This window comes from Dermacentor silvarum, unplaced genomic scaffold (assembly GCF_013339745.2).
Source record: "Dermacentor silvarum isolate Dsil-2018 unplaced genomic scaffold, BIME_Dsil_1.4 Seq447, whole genome shotgun sequence".
NCBI lineage: Eukaryota > Metazoa > Arthropoda > Arachnida > Ixodida > Ixodidae > Dermacentor > Dermacentor silvarum.
Genome location: NW_023606248.1, coordinates 97202 through 115800, shown reverse-complemented (window position 1 = coordinate 115800; position 18599 = coordinate 97202). Strand labels below are relative to the sequence as shown.

The 18599-nt window shown below is 42.6% G+C and overlaps 1 long non-coding RNA gene across 3 annotated transcripts; it reads left to right on the top strand.

Moving 5' to 3' along the window:
- The first annotated feature begins 107 nt into the window (after nt 1-107).
- Nucleotides 108-15215, top strand: LOC119435102 (uncharacterized). 3 transcript variants are annotated; one of them, XR_005188756.2, is made up of 4 exons: nt 108-346; nt 8588-8773; nt 13825-13962; nt 14124-15215. It is a non-coding gene; the product is annotated as an uncharacterized LOC119435102 (long non-coding RNA). The 3 variants fall into 3 exon arrangements; XR_005188754.2 differs by having other exon boundaries at nt 109-346; nt 14110-15214; XR_005188753.2 differs by having other exon boundaries at nt 110-346; nt 14077-15213.
- The last annotated feature ends 3384 nt before the right edge of the window (nt 15216-18599 follow it).

Genomic DNA, 18599 nt, shown 5'->3' with positions numbered 1-18599 from the left:
TGCTGGATACGGATGGATGTGGATATTATCACAGCCACGGCCAGAGCCACGGTGGTTTGTGCACGCGTTTTAAGCCATTTTAACTGTTTTATTTAATTTTTCAATGTACTGGAAAAGGGAGTTTTTCTTTTATTTGAGACTTTCCCTTACTTTTGTTTTCTTGGCCTGGTTCGTCTGCATTTTTTAAGTGTGCGTCGTGCGAGGGCTACGGAGTAGTGTTGTTATTTGTATATCTTTTATTGGGACCCTCTGTTGGTTGAGAGTAAATTTTTTCGGCTGCATTCTTTGTGAGCACGCGTTTGGAGAACACTTGCTAAACATCAGAATAAAAAGGAGAGCATATGAGGTAAACCTTGATCTTTTTGTGCCGGTCTCGTTTGTCAATTCTGCGAAGCGTTGTGAATCGCGGTTTCGATAACAAGCCTGTGGGATATTAAGAGAATGACTTTAGGCTTAGAGGTGTAGAAAAATAATGCGAACGCTGCTTGGTTACCTTATTTTTTTCTTTGCCTCAGAAAGGGCGAAGCGTGTCGGAAAGAGAAAGCAAAAGTGAGTGGCAACCCAAGCGTCGTGTCTGTGGCACGGAGCTAAGGTGTCGCGGAGGCTAACCCAGGACTTATCAACTTGTGCGGTACTGCTTACGGTGCCTACGCTTTGCTGCCGAAGTTCTTGTTAATGCCTGCTGAACGCTTCGGAAGGGTGCGCAGGGCTCATTTTTTTCCCTACAAATCTCTACGAGCATGTGAAATGAAGTGATTTTGAACCTGTCTCCATCATTTGCCGGCATGCCTTTGTTTTGCCTGACGCGTTAACTGTGGAGCCATGATGCGTCAAGGCATGTGGTCACATCATTTGTTTCTGGCCATAGCACGCAGCTTTTGTTTTGGATATGTATCATAAGATCCCTATGCTTAACCAATGTGATGAGTCTTGCCTGTTGTGGCCAGAGGCTTGTTTGCGGCCTGTGTGACGTTACTACCTACCAGTAATTCGATGACGACATAAGCGTTATGTAACGTCTTCCTCGTACTATTGTGTGATACCGTAGGGGTCTGTGTAGTATTGGCGGCGAATTTTTTCTTTGGGGATTCTTGACATTACTACTCTTTTATAGTGTTTATTATGAGCGTTTGCAAATTAGCAGGTGGGACAGGGACATCCACTGTTAAATACAATCTGTGGAAAGCACTAGAAACTTGTGGAGGTAGCTTTTTGTTTGACATAGTTTAAATTACACCTCTCTGAAATAAATTTTCGCATTGGCGTATCTCTTTTTAAACAGTATCGCTCGGCATTATTTATCTAGCTGTTTTCCTTAGTGCTTAAATGAAATTGTTTATTAAACTCTTGACTTCGGTAACGTCTGAAGCTGTATGAAGCTACCTTCATCAGAACTGTCTGTAGCACGTGTTTCTTTCTAGCTTGAGATCTGTCGGACAGGAAGTCTCCAGGTGGCTGCTATGCTGGGGGCATGATAAAGCTTAGCAAAGTGTGCTGATAGATGCTCATAGTTGGTACTAATGTGTATTTCGTGGTGTCATGTTGAAAAATCAGTGTTGTAGGTTGTGTAAGAATGCAAGCAGCTGCAAAATAATTATCACACACAGGCAAATATTTTTGTTGACTGCTGATAGGAGTGGAAGTAAGCAGGAAGTGTCTCTTGAAATCAATTGAAAAATAGTGATTTCATATAAAGGGGTGTTCATTTTGCTGTTTTTCTGGTACATAAACTAAGTGCCATGTTTTTGAGTGAGAAATGCTATAGCCTGAAAACTCGAGAGCTCTTCCATGAAAAAAAAGCTATTTGTACAGGCATGGAAATAAGCACAAATGGTTTCCAGCAGAACGTACTGACACGGACAGAAAGGAATGACAACACACGCTGGACTAAGAAAAAAAAGTAAGGACAAGCTGATGCGCAAAATTTTAGAAGCCATGGCCATTGACAGAAGCGGGCAATCATGCATCAGTACACCATCAATACTACTAACAGAAAACGAAAAAAAGCTACTTGCGTAAAGACGATATTTCACCCTAAGAGACGGATAACTGGCATGACGAAAAGAAGCATTGGTTGTCTTGTGCAATATAAAGTGTGGAGATACCAATAATAAACATTCAATTGCTAGTCCAGCATGTGTCGTCCTCCCTTTCTGTTCGTGTCAGTACGTTCTGTTGGAAACCATTTGTGCTACGTGCAACCAACAAGCTCAGGCAAACACTTCTGATGGGAACATGATTTCAAATGCGAAGTGAATATGAATGTTTTGGTTTGTATGGTGATTGCAAAATGGTGATATTCGGAATTTTCAGGTATTCATTTATGGTCTAAATACGCAAGGTTACTTTAGTTATCCCCAATGCGGAAGGAGCCATGTAGTTCACTGGCCACAAGCCCCACCAGGAACACTTCATATGTTTCTGCAAACTTTGTTGAAGTTCCAACATTGGTGGCTCAGTTGGCTGTGGAATTCTACTGGTGTCTACAGTGTTGGTTTATTTGACTGCAGTGTCTGCTTTCCGATAGTGTGTGCGACACCGCCCTTATATTAGCATTTGACTGTACATAAAAGAAAAACCCAAGGTGCTTAATAATTATTTGATGTTCACTAAAGTAGCCCTCAATACCCGAGGTATGACTTTGGAATGTTAATTGCCATCTGATTTCAATTTCTGAGCAAGATTTTTGTTGGCTCGGGGGTGCAGCCACTGGACATTTATGGACATGTAATATTTGATTCTTATGGATATTTATTGCACAATATTTACAGCAATTTCCTGAAGCCACACTCTTTTTGGCTGAGTCAGTCTTTTTGGCAGTATGTAAGTGTAATGCCACAGATTTTAAAGTAATTGTCAGTGTATTGTCACAGATAAAGATTTCACACATCTCAAAGGCCATTTTTAACTCTTTCAGTAGCCAATTAGTTGTGTTGATTGAAAACTTACATTCACCGTATTTCTTACATCTTCATAATCATAAAAAGCTTACAGCTGCAGAATAAGAGTTTTCAGTTCTTTAGTGAGTTTTTTCAAGTTTACAGAATGTGCACTCCATGCAAAAACTCACTGCAGGAACACCAGATATGCGAACATCAACCATTTCATGTCTACTAGGCTTGAAAAGCACCTACCCAGCCACTCGAAAAGTATGATTGGTGCAACACATTGTGAAAAACAATAAAAGAAGTGAACCCGCTACATACAATGACATATTCACGCCAAGCAAAAACCCAACCATCTACCTTCACACTCGTTTTACTGAAACAATTTGCCTGTGTAATTCAAACTTGCAGCACTATTTCCATCAGAAGCGTTTCGAGATGTATGGGACACATTTTAAATATCTTTACTTGAATCAATGCTTTTGCTTTTATGCACTATCTTGGTGTATACAATTGCGTAAATAGCATCTGAAAGGGTTAAGCTCCCACACCAGCTGTGACATTATAGAATGTCAAAGCTGTTGTGAGAACTTCTGACCTTGCCCTCATCCTTGTTTTTGTGTCTTCTCTGGCTTATCAAGTGTTAGTAAGGGTGGCCGTTTTGCTATTGCAAAAACATAATTTATCAATTTGACTTAACAGATTATTCACCTTTAGTGTCCCTTTTAAAGCCGCCCTTCTTGTCAGTTGCATGTTAGGTAATTGTTTAATAACAGTTGAAGGGCCACTGCAACACTTTTTAGCATGGTCCGAAAAAGGTTTCCAATTTATAGGCAATGCTGCCTGAAAATGCGAGCACAAATATTATTGCACTGCACACAGCAGGCATCACAGTCTTCCATAAAAGATCACCCCCGTCTGTTCTGCCACTGTCATGAGGTCATACGCCATGCAACAACTAATAGACTCCAGCCATTGGGTAATTGTTCATCACCCTCATGCATGCACACCCTTCAAATCTAGCAATGGGGAAGCAGTGGCTGTGAACGCGTATTGTCACCAACCTCAAAGTGTTACCATAAGTGCACCCAGAATAAAAAGAAAAGCATAGAATGGGCAAAGTAAACATGCTCTTTATATCTCTGTTAGGACTGTGTCCTTTTTAAAAACATTTTTCGGGAATATATTCATAGAAAGGCATCGCACGCACCTTCCAATGTGTTCCCATGTTTGAAGAAAAGGTGTTTTAAGGACCCTTTAGAGATTATGTGCCAATTTAAAACAAAATCTGAATTTAAAATTTTTGGGGCTTTTTCAGGTACAGAAAAGTATGTTAAAATGCCATGAATTGGTCGTATAATCCTGATGTTATGATGTAGGTACACAATTCGAAGGGATTAGAGGTGGCTTTCATATTCTCAGTTAATAATCCTTTTCCACTGATGGTAGAGAGTTTTGAAGAGTGACTTTATGGTCTGTACTGTTAGTGTTTTTTTTTTTCTCTGTTAGTTTTTTTTTTCTCTGTTATGTAGCTGCTGACTCCGTTATCACGGTATGATGCCTCATGTTGAAGATGCAACAAATCATATAGCATTATTTAATGTGAGCAATTTAAAAAGCGTGCCAAATTTCTTGATGTAGGGTTTGTTTACAAGGTGATCTGTGTACATCACAAAAATTCAGGGAACGGTCATGTGGTATCACTGACCTGTGGGTTGGTGCAGTAGTCAAAGCCGCATTATGATCTCATTGTCGAAAGCTTTAGAAGATGAGATAATATCCCTGGGAGACAAGGTTAGGAGGACAAATGGCGCTGCGCATTCTGACAGAAGTGACAGCCAATCCCCCATAGTGGGTATGAGCCATCAATCAGTTCAGAGGATGACGACAGCAGGGGACTGACAGAGGGCAAGCAAACAAACTAATTGTAGCATTATTCTACCTATCAGATCAGTATTCATTTCACTGAAATTGGTTTCTCCAAATTCTTTAATAACATATTTATTCTCACCTTGATTGTAACCTCATTTAAAATTCACGATTCAGTTATTCTGACTGCTCGCTGGCATACTAGTCTAGTTATACCAAAATCTTCTTTGGATTTTTTTTCTTTTACTTTGCGTTTCTCATTTTCAAAAAGAACTTTCTTTAGCTACCTATGCCGCCTGATTCTTGGCCTATCGCCCTCAGTGGGTATGAGCCATGAGAGGTTCATCATCATCATCACCAAGCTCTTGGGCTTTGTGGAATGCAGGGAAGGGCAGAGTGAAATAGGATAGAATGGTTTAAGTAGCGTGTGTCCAGCTTTCAGCAAATCACAGTTATCGTGTGTGGCTTGTGACCACTGGACCAGACTGACCGGCACGTGCGTCAGCGGTTTTTGACCACTTCGATTTTTGTAACATGCTGAGATAACTTGTAAACAAACTCTATGCCAAGAAGCTGCACTTCATTAGGTAGACATTTTGAAACAGTCACATATGTAATTGCTGATTATTTTCGTATTCAAAGAATCCAACACTGTATTTACAGGGTTGACAGCTATCTGATAAAGCAAGAAAAGCGGGATAGAAAATTTTTGTGTGAGTACCCCTTTAATGCAGACATGGTGGGCTCCACAAAGGGACCAAGAGTTAGTGTCGTGCTTTGGTAAGGTGGCTATTTGTGTACCAAAATGGGATTTTCCGATTGGGACATTCTCAAACGATCATTAAAAATAGCAGTTCTTCATGCTAGGTCAGGAACCACACCAAAGTTTTTGCAGTGCTTGCAGTTTCTGGAAGTTAACAGCAGTGGACCACCTGTATAACTGCCCATCGATTAATTTATATATTTCTCTTGAGGCAGAATCATTGCAGAAAGGAGAGGCAAGGTTACGCTAAAATAAAAAATAAGTAAAAATAAAATAATTACAAATATTCATGAGCAATGGCTGTCATGAAAGCGGGGTTTGTACACTTCCTTGAATTTCTTTGAAACCCTTGAATTTGGAAAAAGATTCGAAGAGCCCTTAAACTTTCTTGAAAATAAATGTGCTCCTTGAATTCTTTGAAAACTTGGTGGCTTGGGGGCAACATTTGAACATTCAAATTAACAAACTCCACATAGGACATAGGGACTATTCCAGGGACCCTGTCCACTGGGAAACAATCGTAGATTATATATATTTTTTGAAGAGCGTCTCTAAGCGATTGCAATGCGGTGTTTCCACAGCTACCATCGACAGGCTTGTTTAATCACCATTGCCATCGTGGAGCTAGACAAAACCAGATCAAGAGACCAAGCACTGGCACCTTTTTGTTGTTTTGCTAATTGGTTTACACTGCAGCCAGGGCTTGGAAGTCTCCCTTCAGTGGAGGGGGGGGCCTCATAGGGCGGCCGCGCGTGAACTCATACACGGTCATATATAGATATAACCACATAAAGCCAACAGACAACGAAGCCAAGGAAAGCATCGGGGAAATTAAGTGTAGTTGAAATTGGAATGTAGATAATAATGAAGAAAAGGGGGAAATGAAAGTGGACGAAAAGATAACTTGTCGTCGGCGGGAGCCGAACCTGCAACCTCCGCATTACACGTGCGTTGCACTACCAATTGTGCTACGGCGACAGCCATCACTTCGTTCACTAACTTGGGTATTTATGTTTTACTAGATTAGCCCTAGGAGTGTTAGCCAGCGCCACTCAGAACCATGGTGGGCAGGATCACCTGCCGAAACGTTCATAAAGTTACCTTCCGTTTGCACCGTACTAGGGCACTAATGGAATTCTACATGGCAGTCGACTTCGTCACAACTCTCAAAGGCTACAGACGTTGTGCTTCGGACGTTCACTTTTTCTTTACTTTATTGGGGCTGAAAAAGCCAACTTCAAGCAGCTGTAGTGAAGCCAACTTTATCTAGAATTTAAAGAAAATTATTGGTGTTCTGCAAATAATATATTATTCTGAGTATTTCGGGCATTTATTTAATGTGCCGATTCAATCAAGCACTTTCATTTTTTTTTCCTTTTTTCAAAAATAACATGAGAAGTAAGGATAAAAGACACGTGATCTCAGAGCAAATAAATCTAGCTGCTACGAAGAACATTAGTTGCCTTGCTTCATTGACAACCTCAGGCACTACAAGAAAACATTTTACGGTTTTGCACCTACTTGCCTACAAAAGTGGACAAAATGCATGCGTCTCTAGTATAGTACAGCATTCATAATGCACAACTAAACGAATGATAATTAACTGGTAACCTAAAGAAACCAAGGCAAATTTTCACGAATTCACGAGCAGGTTGCTTCATGCTCAGGTGGCTCATGAAACAGTATGCTGCGCCAAATTCTTAGTCGAAATAGGGTGGTGACTGTCATGGTGCAGTGTCTCGGGAAAATGCATGCAGCAGTATAATACCTGCATTCCTGTTTTTGGTCATGTCACATCAACCGATTAATCGTGATTAAATTATTAATCGAAAAATTGGAAAGAATTCCCCGCACAAAGAACTGCTAGTTATAAAATCACCTCCAGTGCTTGTCGAATGGATGCCGCAGTACTACACTTGATCTTCATTTTGCAGCCTGAGGCTCTAGAAATGCTTGGGGGAAAGTAAACTTCAGCTATCTGGCATTAACACGACGATTGTCTTTCGCTGATGTCAAACAATTATGCCAGAAGGCAAATGACATCTTTACAATGGGAGAGTTTGAAAAGCCACCTAAAGGGTTTAAATTAAAGCACATGTCCAATTCAACAGCTGCATTGGAGCAAGAAATTGCTGCTAAGGAGAAGATTTCACTATGTTTCAGTGTATGTGTACAACTAATGTTTGTTTCCACCTCCCTGAAATTTGGCCTTCACCATCCGTGAAATCCTTGAATTTTGAGTCAAAGGTGCTGTATGAGCCCTGCTTGAAAACGTTGATGTTGGTGATCGTTGCAATGGAGCTGGGGAGGTGGTTCCATTCTGAACTTGTTCTGGGTCTAAACGGTTCTGCATGCAAGTTAGTGTGGCGATATGGCACAGTAATTTTGAACTGATGATCCGTGTGGGGTGAAACGTAAGAAGGTTGCCGAAGGAGAGAGTCTCTTGGGGCTGTATTAAAAAGGTAAATTTTGTGGAAACAGGCAAAGATGTGCAATTGTGTGGCACAGTGATAGAAAGGTCTGGCAGGTTTAGGCCATTTTTATTGAAGTGACACTAGAACTACTAGAGAGATGCGTTGGAGTACTGAATTGCCTAATTCTCAATGCAACTATAAACTCATTCTTTTGATTTGTATTTGAAATGTAACCTGGCTGTGGGCTCTTGCATCGATTGTGTCATTTAAATTGAATTTTGTGTACGATTTTAATTTGATTGCCAATTAAAACTATGCATCAAGTGTAATATGCAACTAGCTGCTATGTTTTCTGTGTGTGGGGTACTTTTTCTGAACTTAGATTTTAAACATTTCAGGTATTGGTAAAACAGTTCTTTATTATTTGCGTAATAATTGGACATATCAAAAGTGGGCCATTTTACAGCTATTGATTTTGTCTGTAGCGTAAGTCTTGTTTTATTAATTACAAGACTTGTGTTACACTAAAATTTCATATAAATAAATGCTTGTGCGTTCCACACTAACTTGCATACTGACAGCTACAATTGGCTGCCTTAATGTTAGCCTCTAGATTGATACCTGCCATCAGAGTAAATTTCTCTACATGGATGCAGATGCTGTCCCATCATCTGAAGCTGAAGATTCGACAGACATGAAGCCAGATCTGTCTGAATTGGCTGCTTTGGACAGGAGGAACAGTGGCCGAAGTCTCCTGCACCTTGCAACCTTTGATGGTGAAACTAATGCATTGATGCACCTTCTCCAGGAAGGAGCGGACCTCAACTTCTGCAATTAAGCTGGTCTGGGAATGCTTTATCAATTTTTTAAAGGGACACTAAAAAATTTTAAAGCCGAGCTAGATCGGTATATTATTTGAAATCTGTCATCGTTTTCTGTTTGGCAATATATGACTTTTTTGTATAGAAAATTGTTACTGAAGGTTCTACTGCTGCTCCTTAATTTGAATTGCCCATGCCAAAATGGACGAGTTCACATACTGTTCATGTGACCTCCCTCTCTGCTGCTCTCTGTAAATCAATCAGTGCTTGAGTGGTACAGCCAGCCAAATCTTTAGCTGACTCGCACGAGCACCAACTTGCTGTGCACCAACGCCTTACAAAAGGAACAACCTAACAGATGACTATACGATCTTCACGAGCTTTGTGAGCATGAGTTAACCTCGACCTTTTCGCAAGTTCGTTCAATTGTAACATGCTGTAAAGCAGAAAAACAACAGCATTTACATGATCTAGCTAAAGATTTGGGCGGCTATAGACCTTTTCATTGGGCGAGAAGGAAAGGGCGGGCAACGAGCCTTTCCTCCTCTCTGGCTTGTGTGAGCCGGCGCGGCACAGCTTGAATGCGTTGCCGGTCGTGCGCTGCTAACGATTTGGAGGTGTTTTAGGTAGTTCTGAGTGCAATTTACGGGATGTCAGTTCTTGCGAGGTCGTCGCACAACCACTGTGTAGCCTTTAGGTGCAGCAGTAGCTACAGTATCTGGAAATTTCTCTTGGGTGTGCAAAAATGCGACGCGCGTCATCAGCCGCAGGGTGTGTATGTGTTGTGAACTATGTTGGATGTATCGGTTTTCACTCGACGAAGACTTGTTGTAAAACATTTGCATCAGCCACCGGCAACGTTCTCACGCATTTTAAGTATAGTAGACTTCAAATCACTATGTTTACGTTAGCCTCCTGCAAGAGGCCGAAGGCTTTGCTCAACACAGCGAGCACTGCGATTGGCAAACCAACATGATACAAGCTTCGTGCTTCGATCGGCATTGCCTTTTTTGCCCTCTAAGGCACAATATGCAAAGGGGATCGCATAAAGAGAATCCAACAGCTATATGCAAGGACACAATTTCCGTAAGATCGGTGAATGCGTCGTAGATGACTGAACTTTTGAGATTGAAAAAAAAAAAAAAAAGAGTTCATATGTCCTCCTTTTGCGGCAAAATAAAACAACACGGGATAACGACGTAATAAGACTTCGCATGGTCATGCCACATGCTTGGACCACTGGGACCATGCGCTATGTACAACAGACAGATCTATGACACAGCATTTAGTACTGCCTCGGACGCTCGCGCAGTCTGAAGCTGGTCATTCGACCGCTCCAAAAGTGTGATTCACACTGTACGGTAAGCGGTTATTATTAACCAAACTATTTATTTGTGGGCAGAAAACCTTGCCCAACAAACAGGGCAGTCGCCCAATGTATCTACACATAACTTGTACGCTTGTCAAAGTAAACAGTACAACTTATTCGCCAGCAAAACGGTACCCACGTTGTTAGGATCGTCAAATGTTTCGTAACTACTCGTTGCAGCTAAACCAGAGCTTAGAATTACAGTGCTGAGAATGCTGCAGTAAGGTAACATTTGTGAAACTAATTTTCAGAAATACCTAATTGATATTCGAGGCTGATTGTAAGCTCAAACAAACGTGCACACCTCGCGCTGGGTGTCTCCGTCCGCCTTAACGCCAGTAGAAACTTCTACTGCTCAATTACTTCAGACTTAAATTCCTTCACTACGCTTCACAGGACCGTTCCCCACATAGAAGACGCCATTGCATGCTAAATAGACCGCGGGAGAGTGAATAAATCCACCAGAAACTGCTGCCGAGCGTATACCACAGCATACAACACGGGCGTTCGCCCAAGCCAGCATGCCAACTGCCCATAGATGGCGCCACTGCCTACGCAATGGCGGTGCCCATGAAAAACGGTCTATACCTCTTACATCATGTGAGATGTAATGTATTCCAAAATTGGTGATGTCACTCCGATTTTTTCATTCTCGTGATTTTCTTGCTTACAAAAGCCCTGTTCTCAGCTCTCTGAATGATGCAGCTGAAGGACTAGAATTATATTACCTGCAACTGGCAATTTTTAAATATTCCATGAAACTTAAAAATGATCACCCTGTATATAAGAGACTCATGCAGCCGTCAGCTGTGCATGGAAGCCTTATCCTTCAAGTCAGCAAAGATGTGATATAGTAGTTTCATGATCATACAAGGTGATTTTGACAGGTGACACAGGAAGTATTGTTTATAGGCATGAGTTTACTGCTCCTATTGACCCTTTCCGTGGCGACCCCGGGGGCGCTGCCATGTTTTATCACGTGGTGAAGTGTCCATTGCTTGCCTGAACTGCCTCCGTTGCCTCCGTGTTTACAATGGATGTGTATGACACCAGTGCGGCTTGGGAAACCTCTATTTTGGGAAATATTGTAGACGGCGACTGCGTGGACGACACGAAGCTTTGGCCACAGCTTCGGAGAACATGCAAGAACGCTTTCAGAGCTGATTAAGCTACATCAAAACAGAGCGTGCAGCATATAGGGTCCTCGCTCTAAAAGCGGGACTAAATATGTATTCTAAGCTATCTGAACTTTACGCTCATGAATTGAATGAGGATTAGCGTGATTTGCTCTTCGTTCTTTATTTGGCAAATATTTGAAGCTGCGGCTTCTCTTGTTTCTGACTCAGTATAGTTCCTAGGTGCGGTCGCTATCTGATTATTTTCTCCCTAATCGCTAGCAGGTTTGCTCAGTTCCATTAGGTTAGTTCTTGTGCGCCCAAGGCTTGAAAAGTAGCTGTTCTGTATATTGTAATACCTTGTAAGCAAAGGCGTGTTATCGCTAGTAACTTGTTTACTCTTGTGGACCGTCACGAATCAGTCATAAATTTTGGCCACCTGGGATTCTTTAACGTTCAGCTTCGGGGGACCATTCGTGCGCTGTCGGTGTAGTCCATCATTTATTGTGCGAATATAGTGCGCGCCCATTCACTTATTCTTGACACATTGGCGAAAGAGAGGGCGTAAGTTTCCGTGCAAAGTGAGGTAGATGTGTGTACTGTGCGCAAAACCTACTATGGCAGGAAGTGGTGCTACTCCCTTTATCGTGTTTAACGAGCAGTACTCACTCTTGCCGACGTACCGGGGCTGAATCCCTTTCTTTGAAGGTTAGCGATACAACGCTGGTGGATGAGCCAATTTCTGTATCCTTGAAGAGAGCCGTTTAGAGTCAGATCCAAGTTTATTGCTTCATTAGTGGTACATATATGCAGTAGAAGTTTTACAGAAAGAGGTCCCACAGTTAGAAACTGCAGCGGGACCTCTTGTTCTTAGTTACATAATAATATATAAATAAAAGGCGTCAACTGCAGTTAAGAACAAAGAACGGATTACACAATTTCTACAGTGTTAAAGCAATACAACCTATGGCAACACATCAGAACAAAAAATGTACATAATAAGCAACATAAAAATACATCAAGAAGATATGCAGTTTACAAGGTAGTAATATAAGCTCTCAGTGAACGTTGGTATGACGATAATGTAGGTGAGGATTTCACGTGAGCAGGTAAGTTATTCCACATTTCACACTAGCAAAACCAACAGTTAGTTGGACATAGTTGCTGCGTGATTTCGGAAGTAAAAGGTTATTTTGTAAAGAGAACCTGGTAGTGTTAGGATTAGCAAGACTATTCCTGCCAATGATATAATGTAATTGTGGGTTGTGGGTACATCTCCGAAGTGCAGAAAACATCTACGGACAGTTGCAGCAGCGGTCCGCAAACTTGGCCACACATATTCATTCTATTCCTTAATATGCCAGTCACTATTTTTGTAGCCAAATACTGCACACGTCTTCAATCCATATGATTCAATTCAGCATGATTGGAGCACAGTGTGTTACCGAAAACTCAGTTGCATTTTGCAAACTCAGTTGCAACTCAGCTGATCGCACAGAAGCAAGAGAAGCAGTGATGGTTTCGTATTCGTGCGCTGTCGCTGAGGCCACGTGCGCCGCGCCGCCGAAAGCGCCATCTCGTTTCTCTAGAAAACACTGCTCCGCGAAAAGGGTCAACACATGAAGTACCATGCAATGCAGCAGCTTCAGGAGCAGGTGTTTTTTTTTTATGCTGCTCTTACCCTCACGACTCGGCTAACATTAGTAAGATGTGGCCTGATAAACTTCTGTCAATATTTCTAACATCTTCACGCCACGATCATTGTGATGCGCATGAAACCACTGCAAGCACGTGTGTAAACCACGTCTTAAACTGCATGCAGTCCCGGCCGCTGTATACAACATTTGGCTATCGGATCGCAGCGCCACATCGGTTTGCCTGCAGGAACTTCATAAATCATGCTCTCCTGCTGGAAAAAGTGCCCATTAAAACAGCCAGAGCAAAAGTGTGCTGGTGCAATCTTAAGAGGCCATGTTTTGCATTATGTTACTGTGTGCATCTGTTCTTGTAGCCAGTCTTGCAGTTTTCTCCCAAGCCGTAAACATTTTCACTGATTACTTGATTGAGACAGGGGGTTTAATGTCCCAAAGCAACACTGGGGCTATGAGAGGCACCACGGTGGAGGGCTCCGGATAAATTTTGGCCACCTGGGATTCTTTAACATGCACCTAAGTCTAAGTTCGTCAGTGTTTTTGCATTTCGCCCCCATTGAAATATGGCCGCCGTGGCCGACAATCGAACCTGCGACCTCATGCTAAACAGCAGAACGCCTTAGCTACTGCACCATCGTGGTGGGTTTTCCTGATTACTTGGAGAAATGTTTGCTCAAATACTTTATATTCTACTTGGCAGTTTGTAGAAATGTTGGATTTTACAGTCTAATATTTTATTCCAAATTTGTTTGCTGTAACTCACTTCTGCATTCATGTAGGCAAGTCCTCATGAGTATTGCGTTCATGTTACGTGTAATTATCTAGGCATTGGCGCTATGCTTGGTTGTACTTATCGGCCATTTGTAATCACTTATTTGCTTAAATTTAACACTCTAAGGATGTTGATTGTATTTCTCCTTGTCTTTTCCATTTTAGAGGTTATTGCTTTTCTGCATCGACATGGTGCTAACTGCCATGCCAAAGTTCTCCGTGATAAAACGCCATTGGACTTTGCATGGAGTCCTGATGCCGTCCAAGCGCTGAATGCAGCCTTCAGAACCTGCACCTGTGCTGGTAAGTTGCTGATTGGCTTTTATACTGAGATGGCAACCATACTGCAGTTGTTTCCCACTTAAGTGTATCCTTGGCATTACATATGTCTGCACGCATGTGTGCGTGGGCCTAAAGGAGAAGGCAGTGGCTGCGTGCATTTGCAAGCAGGGTGCTTTTGACAGCAGGAAAGGAGGCACAGAAGTGGACTTCAAGCAAGATCTGCCACAGAAAGGTCCCGTGGCAGGTGGCGACAACTACCAACAGTGTCCCCTGCCATGAAAAACTGCCTGCAAAGAAGTCAATTGCAGAAAGGTGGCCTCCCATGTTTCACCATTCGTTTTTGGCTGTGCCTTTTATGCTTCTTCACCTACTGCTCTCGTGCACCTATTATGGTTGCTTTTCAAACTTTTCTTCCTCTTGCTAACTGAATGCTGAGGTGAACTGTTACTGTGGTGCTGGCAAAAATTTATGGTGTGGCATTCACTTTTATAAATTTTTTCATGCTGTTGGCATGTAAAATAATAGCACATGTCCTATCATTTTGTGTTATTGTCCTCGCAATCTTTTTTTCCTCTTTGTCCTTCAGGATCTAAAAATTTTCCTTTGCTGTGTTTCATGTGCAACTTTCTTGAGTTGAAATTTGTGAACATAAAGATTTGTGTTTTGAATGTATAGGACAAATATAGTTGATATTGTGTGTGTGTGACACAGCTTCGTTTGTGCTCTCTAGAAACTGAAGCCTTCAACTTATCGTTGTAATTCAGGCAGAGAAGTTAAGGAGTATGTTACTTTTAAATGACTTTTATTCATTCATTTCTAGCAAATCATAATGCTTAGTCAGTTTACATTTGTTAACTGAAATTTAAAATGTTGCCACAAGCTGTTAGTCAATTAGTTTAGCATGTCTTCTTATTCACAGTGATTATAAGTTGGGAGGCGATATGGACAAGGAATGACACTGCAAGCACTGAACTTGCAGCTTATGAAAATATTATGTATGATAATCTGAGGTATCTAGTAGGGAATGGAATAGCAAATAAAATGTCTAGTGGAGGCAAAAGGGAGGAAGACCTATGCTGTTATAGGTGTCGTTGAGTGGCCCCAAGGAATAAAGCCTCTTAATTTAAGGAACAAGTGTTATGGTGCTGACACATTTCCTGTCCCAGCCCCCCCCCCCCCCCCTTTTTTTTTCTTTTTTTGGATGAATAGCTATGTGCCCTCTAAGCACATAATGAAACCTAAAGCCCCAGCATGACAAATAATTAATGGCCACATTGGTAATTGTGACCAGTACGGAATTACCTTCAAAATGAGTTCCAAAAGATTTCATTAGTTGAGCACTGCACGATACTCGTAGCTGGTCATATGGGCTCACAAATCAACGATTTGAAGAACTGAACCAATTCGTCTGCGCAAGCAGGCGTTTGGTGAGTTGCGCCACCACATACCCGAGCACACGAGGGTTGGACCCTCCCGCGTTTAATGTGCCCGACTCCATCGAGGCCGGGTACATTAAACTTCGTGTTAGACCATACGTGCCAAATCCCCTCAGATGTTTCAAATGCCAGCGATTCGGCCACAGTTCGCAAAACTGCCGAGGCCGCCAAACTTGTGCGAAATGCAGTGCACACGAACACACTTCTGAATCTTGTGAAAACTCTCTCCACTGTGTAAACTGTGATGGGGAACATGCCGCATACTCGCGGTCCTGCCCATCCTGGAAAAAAGAAAAGGAAATTGTTACAATTAAAGTCAAACAAAACATTTCGTTTAAAGAGGCACGAAGGCAGGTGTCCTACCTGCCAAAAACCAGCTTTGCCGAAGTGGTGCGTCAGGGGGCTGCGCCACAACGGCTTTCGGCGGCTGTCTGGCACACGCGTAGTGAGCCAGCGGTGACGCCATCCGCCCCCTCGGCGGCTGCAGCTAGTGCTGCTCCGCCGTCTCAGAAAAAGGGGCCATCGACCTCCGGGCTGGTGGCCTCCAGGGTCTCGTCCCTCGAGACGAGGCCTTCCACACGAACAAACCGCTCTCAAGAGCGGGTGTCCAGCGCGCCGCAAGAGCCGATGGACACATCTTCTAGCCAGACGGCGCAGCCAGCGCCTAAGGAGCGGCGAGAATCTCTCGACCGCTCCAAAAAAGAGAAACCCCGCATTACAGGGCCTCTAAAGGGTTCTGTAAGCTAACTTTCTTGTCCTAAACACACAGCACAACACTCCTTTTAATATGGGCACTCAAATAGTTCACTGGAACGTCAGAGGTCTCCTCCAAAATCTTGATGGCGTTAAAGAACTCCTCCGCAAGTTTAGTCCCAGGGTGCTGTGTGTTCAGGAAACACACCTCAAACATACACAAACAAATTTCCTCACACAGTATGCTATTTTTCGCAAAGACCGCGATGACACTGTTGTGTCATCCGGTGGTGTTGCTATTATAGTTGACAGAGGTGTTGCCTGTCGGGAAATAAAACTTCGCACGCCCCTGGAGGCAGTTGCTATCCAAGGGGTGCTGTTTGACAAGCTAGTCACTATCAGTTCTATATACATCCCTCCAAGTTATCAAATTAATAAAACCGAATTTCAAAACTACATAGATGAACTTCCGGCTCCATACATAGTTGTCGGAGATTTAAACGCACATAACTCATTGTGGGGAGACTCTCGTTGCGATGCGAGAGGTCGCCTAATCGAAAACTTTCTCTTTTCCTCAGGAGCATGTATACTTAATAAGAAAGAGCCAACATACTACAGTGTGGCGCATAATACATACTCCTCCATAGATTTAACTATAGTATCAAGCACACTAATGCCGTACCTAGAGTGGTCCGTTCTCAAGAACCCTTTTGGGAGCGACCACTTCCCTATTATATTAAACTTAACGAAACAAGATATAAGCTCACCACACATTCCCCGATGGAAGTTTGACACAGCTAACTGGGAACGTTTCCGAGAACTTACGTATTTAACCACAGATGATATTGCCTCCTTTAATATAGAAGACGCTGTGGCGTATATTACAGGCTTTATAATTGACGCTGCCACGAAATGCATCCGTCAAACTAATGGACTAGCGAATAAACGTCGCATTCCGTGGTGGAATGAAGAATGTAAACAAGCCCGGAAAAATCAAAACAAGGCTTGGGTACGACTTCGCGACTCACCAACTGCCGAAAACTTGATTACTTTCAAACAAATAAAGTCCCAGGGTAGAAGAACGCGTCGACGAGCTAAAAGGGAGAGTTGGGAAAAGTACATCTCCGGTATAAATTCTTACACTGATGAGACAAAAGTGTGGAATAGAGTAAATAAATTAAAAGGCCGGGAGGTACACCCACTCCCCTTAGTCAGTACCCAAGGTGAGAGCCTGGAAGACCAGGCAGACTGTCTGGGCGAACACTTCGAACATGTATCCAGTGCGTCCCATTACACAAAAACATTTCTGAGGATCAAAGAACGCGAAGAGCGCCAGCCCCTTAAACGTAAAGAATCATCGAGTGAGGCCTACAATTATCCATTTACTTTAACTGAACTTAAGGCATCCCTCGCTTGCTGCAATAACTCGGCGCCAGGTGGTGATCGTGTCATATATGAAATGATTAAGTACGTACATCCTGAAACTCTGAAAACACTCCTGTATCTTTTCAATGCCATGTGGGCGGATGGGTATATCCCGTCTTCGTGGAAGGAAGCTATAGTCATCCCCGTGCTTAAACAAGGCAAAGACCCATCCCTAGCCAGCAGCTATAGGCCAATAGCGCTAACAAGCTGCCTGTGCAAACTATTTGAAAAAATGATAAACAGGCGCTTAATCTGTTTCCTTGAATATAACAAACTACTAGACCCCTTGCAATGTGGTTTCAGGGAAGGTATGTCCACAACAGACCACCTTGTTCGCATTGAGTCTTATATCAGGGATGCTTTTATACATAAGCAGCTCTGCCTCTCAGTGTTTCTCGACCTAGAAAAAGCTTACGACACGACATGGCGCTACGGCATTCTCCGAGATCTCTCTGCGATGGGTGTCCGTGGCAACATGTTAAACTCAATCGAAAGTTACCTATCGAATCGCACATTCCGCGTAAGAGTGGGTAACGCTCTTTCTAAGTCATTCACCCAAGAGACCGGTGTGCCACAAGGGGGCGTGCTTAGTTGCACACTATTTATCGTAAAAATGAGTTCCCTGCACACAGTCATCCCACGCACTATGTTTTATTCTGTTTATGTCGACGATGTGCAGATAGCCTTCAAGTCATGCAATATTGCCATCTGCGAACGACAAGTGCAGCTTGTAATAAACAAGTTGTCCAAATGGGCAGATGAAAATGGTTTTAAGGTAAATCCCCAGAAGAGCACTTGCGTACTCTTTACTAACAAGAGAGGCGTAACGCCAGTCCCAAGTATTGCAATCAAAGGAGATGCGCTCTCTGTGAGCAGCGAGCATAAGTTTCTAGGCATTGTTTTAGATTCGAAGCTTACATTTATTACTCATATTAAGTATCTGAGGGCAAAATGCCTGAAGACAATGAACCTTTTAAAGCTTCTGTCGCGTACGACTTGGGGCAGTGATCGAAAGTGTCTGCTGAACCTCTATAAAAGTCTTGTCCGCTCACGCCTCGATTACGGAGCTATAGTGTATAACTCCGCAACGCCAGCTGCATTAAA